A 7,371-nucleotide genomic window follows, 5' to 3' on the forward strand; every position below is an offset into this window, starting at 1 on the left:
GTAAATAAGCTCCCATTTGGCTACAAACGACTTTCTTTTCGTATCTCCAATGATTCCGCCAGCATCTTTCTGCGACCGGTTTATGGTTTGCTCTAGTGCCATGTCCATGCCGACGGAACGAAATTTGCCGGAAAGCCGTTTTACGACGAACCCTCCGTTACAAAATGCCCTGTAGACCTCAGGTGCCTGGTCAGGTAACTGCCTCATGTCCTCCATGTACAGCGAGCACCAACGAAGGTAATTGATAGAGTCAAAAGCAGCGAATAATGGGAGCAGAGTTTGGACTGATGCTAGATGCAGCTCCCAGTTCCCCTCTCGATCTGCTCGTATGAGATTTTGGACCCCTTCATACAACTCTCCAAACGTGTTCCAATAGCGAAATGTCTCATCTTTCTCTGAGGCTTGTTCAAGGAACCGCTGATACTTTGAAAACATGCTTGAGCCACCTTTATTGCTGAAGGCCATCAGAAGTTTCTTACTTTCTTCTACCTTATTGGTCTCTAAACAATGTTTCAAGTCCTGGAGCGCGCGCAGTGTGCCCTGGTGATTGGCGATTCCCTTCACATTCATATATTCTTTGATCTTCAGACGTGTCAAAGCTTCATTCAAGAGCTGGAAACCCTTCATGGATCGGTTATAATGCTTCCCTGACATCACCGACTCGACAACATTCACTCCGAAAACTCCGCTTTCAACAAAGATTTCCTCTGTTCCACTGTTTTTCAGATACTTGCCAATACACCCCAACGCTACCTTGGCCATGTGGAAGGTCCCTCAGCAGATAACTATATTGCCAAACTCGGTTGGTCGAAGAAGCTGAATTTCTCTTGCAATCCTATAGACTCCTTCATCACAAGCAACGGCCATCTTTGATTGTTTCAGATGTTTAAGAATGGCTTGCATATTCTTCATTGCAGTGTATACCGTATCATGTTGGGTCACCGGGTACCGAAGGACTGGTAAAAATCCAACCTTGGTCTTTGGCGTCGAATCATCGGACCACAGAGCATTCGTGCCTGTCCAAGATGGTGTGCACTGGTTTCCTGGGATGATATCTATCACGTTCTGCTCCTCGTCGATGTTGATGCGGGCAAGGGACCAAGCAAAATCCTTATGAGCAGCGGTGGAGATCATTGGTTCATTCACGTACAAATCCGTAGCTACGCTGTAATTATCGGGAAGATTCGGTTTCTTGGCTGGCTTGTCGAAAACTTTCAGCTGCTGACACTTAAGTTCTGACTTGAATGCTCTTTCATCCTGCGCTATGCCGACCTCCGAAGGTCGCGGTTTGCTCTGCCGGACACCTTGATCTTCCTGAAAAAGGACTGTCACGGTATCGTGACAACCACCTTTCCCCGAAAGAGTTGCCTCTTCATGGTCGAAGTTATCGAATGCCGCAGTGGTAAATATCTCTGGATGAAAATTGCTGGGAAGAAGAGCATCTTCTTCATCACTGCCAGCTAGGTAGTTCGCTAATCCTGTCTGTAGGCGCATTGCATCATCATAGCTGGAGCATAGGCCGTACCTATTAAAGGATTTCATCAGTGTTTTACTTTTGCACGTTTCATGTAATGCCTGACTGTTCATGATATGTAAAGGTGTTCGTTTCTTACCGTTGTGTAATACGTAAAACATAATCTGGCAAAGCGACTTCATTCGGGTAACCTTGCTGTTAAACGGACACTCCTCTTCTTGGTCTGTCGTGTCCATTCTAACTCGCGCCTCGTTATCTTGGAAGTCCTTTGCATTGAAATTGAACAGTGTAGCGAAAAACGTAAGAAGAGGAGAAGAGATTGCCTGGGAACGCCATGCATGTTCCAGGTCAGTACTATCGCAGAACCTGTCATCAAGATCAAAATCAAACTTAAGTAGCGCAGATCTAATCTTGGTTGCACACTGAACAATAGGGTCAATGCTTCGGACTTTCTCTGCAAGTTTAGGGGTGGAGAACACCTTCGCGCTAAACACTAATAGAGATTGGGTAGCTTTGCCAGACTTCGAAAACACAATGTCACTTCCAAATACATCACTTAGCTGCTTTTGAACTTGTTTATTGGTCACCTGACACATGTGATCCAGTTTCTCATTTATTCGGTCTCTTATGGTGCTTAGTTCATACCCCAATCCTTCCTCAAAACCGTCCTTAACCTCCAGCAGTATTTCATTCCACTTTTGGTCAGTGTGGTCGTTATCTTTGTTCTCCTCTGACTTGTCGGCCAGGCGTTCATATAAACGTACGTAGTGTTTCATGCAGGATTTGTGATAGAATATGTCTGCGGCAAAAATTGCTTCCGCATCCTGCAAGTCGCATATTCGTAAATAAACGTTATCTTGCAAAAGGGCGGCACATTTCAGAAATTTTTCAGCGCAGTCCCTTTCCGAAATACGCGATTTGCGGATTTCCCCTCCATGCTTGATCTTTCCACATATAATGCAATTTCTGTTGCGGTCTTTGTCTTCCTAGCTCTTTGATGCTCTCGGAGTTAAACCACCGCGTTTGGAGTATCACACTGTGGTGTCTGATTCTGAATCATTGGACAGTGTAGATTTGGCTGGTGATTTCTTCATTGTATAGCGTTTGTAGCAGTCATTGTTCATGTGGCGTTTCGAGACAATATCATCCCTTTCAGTAGCTGTTTCACGTATCCTTTTGCATCCATTCGAAGTGCCCGATAACTTGACTGTCGAACCTTTTTGGCAGAGAATGCAGCTCCTCTGGTCAAAAGGTATCGGCTCCCTTTCCGAAAAGGATAACTCAAGTGTTTTCATCGTTAAAATTTAAAGCGCCTGAAATGCAAGAATAAAGGTAGTTTTACATAATTGTATTTTCATACATAATTACATAGTACTTAGATTGAGTACGCATTGATACTTGTAGGAAGCTGGCCTTTCATTTGCTTTTGAAAAGAGGCCCTACCGATAATATTAATTTCATCTTAAGGTAGCTTTCAGGAGTTAGAAGTGTGTTCATGCGCCTTACTACCCCTAGCCGTAGTTCCTAAAAAATTGTGGATTCCCTGTTGCTCACGTTATCTATCACTGAACGAACACCTGCACGAGTTGGGACATGCCGTGAAGACTTCCTGAAACCTCTAGCACCGTTCAATAGATTGGTGTATTTCATAAACGCATTTTCGTCATAATGGCTGCGTAGGCGTTCACTGCATTGGGAGTGCATCGGCCAGGTGATCAGCTGTTTCACAGTCAAGTTTTTGGTGCATTTTCCGTGTTTTCGACAAAAATCAAAATAGTTCGAAAGTAAGCTGACTAAACTATATATTTTTTTGCATTTTTCTCGAGCCTGAGCTATTGCCTTTTATGCGAAAAACGACTATACTTACGGCTTTTATTCCACGAAAAATTGTCCTTTTTGCATTGAAAAACAGCAAATACTGTTTTCGCGCTTCTTTTCCCTTTGAAATTTTTGATGGGTCCTCTCCTTTTTTCAAAAATCATTGTTGGCGCCCAAAGTTACGTCACATCATAATGACGTAACATTACGTCACATGATCTCATGTCAGATGATGCCACAGTTTCAAAAATTGCAATGGAGGAAACATACCACTAAAATTTCCACTTTCAAAATGAAATCACTGAAATCAACTATTTCATATTGATGAGAAAAACAAATGACATAAAATTATAATCATAATTTAGTTTTAAAGCTCCGATGATTGTTAAACAATCTGTGACTTACATGTATGAGTTTTTACTTGGCGCTAATAATCGTATAAAGGGCTTACCCAATGATTTTAAAGTCTGTACTGAAGTAGATGACGTAACTTCTCTTTCTTTTTGAGTTAGCGAAAAATGCGCTTGATTGAAAGCGAGTCTGTTACAGTACAGTTACCATGGCAACATAATTTTGCCTACTTTACTTTGATAGCTCATTTCCCTATGAAGTAAAATAGGCAAAAGTATATGTCTTTTATGATAAAAACAACTATCAAAATCCAACTATATGCCACAGAAGTGGAATTTTTGGTGACTTTTTGGTTTGACCTTGACCATTCACAATGACCTTGACCTTTAACGAGACTCTCATTAGCATATTTGAATAGAGGGAACCCAACAACATATATATCGACGTTTTGTTTTCATATTTAGCCCCAGGCGTTCGGGAGATAGACCAAAATAAATATCTTGGGAAAGACTCCAAAAACGTCACCATGGCAACAACAGGCGCCATTTGCAAAAATGTGACCATGGCAACGAAGTTCTACCCTCGTAAAATTGAATACCCTGATACTCTACTTTAATAATTTGAAGAGTTTTTTCGGGCCTCTCTTGGTCACACAAAACCCCCCTCAACGCCAGGACTATCATAGCCAGTGGATGACACTACTGGCTACAATACAATAGAACCTAGTTCGATCCGGTGGAGAACCATGTTTATCCAATTTCTGTGGATTATGTGGATTCTGGATGAACCGGCGTGGGTTTTTTTCCGCTCCAGCCGGTCAACATTTCTGTTTCGCTTTTGGCTTTATTTGCTTCATTAGTTTATATAGTACCTCTCGAAGACTAATCTATTGTGGCTTTATTTGTGACATTTGCTTCATTATTTTATGTAGTGTCACAACAGCCGCCGAAGATTAACCAAACCTATTAGGCCTGACCATTTGACCATCGACTAGAAAGACCGACGCTATGGTAAAACTAGTCATGTGTCTGACACGTCAGAGGAGGCACCGCAGCTTGGTGTTGACACCGTATTACCCGATATTGAATCTCGTACAATGTCCTGTTCTAAAGCGGGACATTTAAGAATTGGAGGGCCCTAGGGTGTCGCTGTAATTGGACCCTGTTGCATGCATCCCGACCTTTTGTCAAAATAAATCCATACTCAACGGTGTTCATGGTTTGCCACAAGATAAAGCCATGATTTGGGTTTTTTCTTAGGCTTGTTTGAAGTGCACTCGCCTGACTACATATCCCCTTTAGAATGAAGTGTCTTCTTAAAATAAACAAATAGAGAAGCTTGGGGAGACATTGCATCCCGGCGGGGCGACATTCGGCATGTTATCCTCAGTGGCGGGCAACATTTATATAATATCCTACCTATCTTGCTCGGGACCTCCATTCTTCATCGGATTAATTCTAAAATAGCGGTTACCCGTATAATTGATCACTGTGGGCAATTACTGCGTTTCGTCGATACAAGAATGCAGAATCCCCCGATCAATAAGTGGTCATGGGGAAAAGCGCACAGATCCATATCGCCAGCTGATGCTGACGGGGAAAGATATTACCGCTTGCTCCGTACTAGCACTTGTGTGTTGAAATCATCTCCGTAACGTTTGTGAAAATGAGGGAGATAAGGATTACCAGTCTTGTGAGTTGTTTTTTCTCTAGAATCCTCGGAGTGAATAACGGGTTTTTAACATTCTAAAATCGCGAATAATTTCATAATTAGTTTATTTTCTATCGTGTTACCATCAATGTAAACGAGTTTCTTCCAATGAGAAGGTTTCACATGTGGCCTGGGAACAAAATCTACGTATAGGTTATTGGGACTACGGGAACGGTTGATTGCAACATTCCATATCTTTCTAAACCATGAACGTTATCAACAGTTGGTGATTTATATTTTAACAATAGATTCGGATCTTCACTTCTTCTGCAGAAAGCCTTCAGCCCCTCTCTTTCAGTAGCTGTGTTTTTGATCAGTGTCTGAGCATGACGCATTCTGTTTGCTGGGACCGGTCATCTAAGACCTCGACACAAACCACTCTCATCCCGATCAAAGAATTATGGAAAATGGACTGGAAAGGGCGCTTCAAGGACATTGACATTCACGCAGACAAGGTATGTAATCTAACTACTGTCCAATGGCTGCATGATCGGGCAAAATACATATCTCGATATTCATTCACGGCGTTTTATTCACCCAACCTATAGCTCAATATCGGGTGATCCAACAAAAGTGCACTAAACTTTGGGGCACGTACCCAGCTCTGTCGCCGCCTGTTCACAGTAGCAAAGGAGTGCTAAGTGTTTTCAACGTGCTACCTCGATCTAAGGATTATGCCAATTATTTAGTGATGCACTTTATGCAAAGACATGTATGCGGTGCAATTCAAAATGGCTGCACCCTAGACCCTGGATTCTCGCTTACATCATTTGTTTCGTCACCGCCAGAATCTGGGGGTGACGTAGCATGTTTGATATATGACCCGTCTATTCGGGCACTACGTGCCAGCACTGTTTCAACATGACCAAAACCGTTTGTAGCCGACCAAATAATTGTGAAATTGAGCAATTACCTCAGGGAGTATAAAGGTAAAGAGGCCTTATGCTTAAATATAAAAATAAATTATCAAAAGGGAGGGCCGCATAATTTTCTTGTAGAGGCAATTATTATTTTATATCAGCATTAGGGGTGTATAAAAAACAAAGACCTAAGACCCAAGACCCAAGACCCAAGACCTAAGACCCAAGACCTTTGAAAATCTGAAAATCTCTAAAACAAAGACCTAAGACCTAAAAAAGGAAGACCCCGTCAGGTAAAAAAGGAAGACCCTTGCAAAAACTCGTAGAAGGCATTGAAATATTTCCTTCAAATTTCATAGGCATGTTGTACTAATCTGTTTCTGTTTCTGTTTCCGCTAACAGAGGAGTAATGGCGCTGGCTGCTGCTCGGGCCCTCCCCCCTCTATGATGCCTCTCAAAGTTCCTGCGGTTAGGATGCCTAGCTCACATTGGTTAAATAACCACTTGTCCCGTCCTCTATTGTGTATCCTCCGTCTGTCTCCAAACGTCCATCCTCTCTCGACGAGTCGCTCTTGTCGACCAGTAGGTGGTGGCTTCAACTATCTCTTCCCCAATGAGGAGCGATTCCACGGTGGTGATGACGTCCGCCCGTGTCCGCGTTAGTTCGCCAAAGGTTTCTGCCATCCCTGCGAGCTTGTCGGCCCTCTCGTTATACTTGATTCCAGCGTGACCTGGGATGTAGGTTACCGTTATCGCAGCAGAGATGGTGTCCAGGCAGTCCTTCCATTCGAGTTGTACCTGGCCCTTTTCCACGCGGCTGACCAGGCTCAGGGAGTCAGTGAGGATCGCAACCTACTCACCAGGAGTAGAGTTGCGCTTCAGCCATACGAGAGCGTCACCGAATGCCTCACACTCCGATCGATAGCTGCTGGAACGTCCCTCCCTGGCAGTGGACCACTCGAAGTGCAGCTTATTGTCCCTCCAGACAGATCCAGCCCAGGCAGTGGTGTTGCCCCTCATGGAGCCGTCTGTGGCAATGATGGTCGTGAAGCCTTCCTGCTCTAGCCATGCCCTGACAAGACTGTGGTTGCAGTCACAAGTACTGTCGCGCCAGCTCCTGTCACCAATCTTCATCACGCTGAGGTTTTTGCCTCTGTA

This window comes from Lineus longissimus, chromosome 3, assembly GCF_910592395.1.
Source record: "Lineus longissimus chromosome 3, tnLinLong1.2, whole genome shotgun sequence".
Classification (NCBI taxonomy): domain Eukaryota; kingdom Metazoa; phylum Nemertea; class Pilidiophora; order Heteronemertea; family Lineidae; genus Lineus; species Lineus longissimus.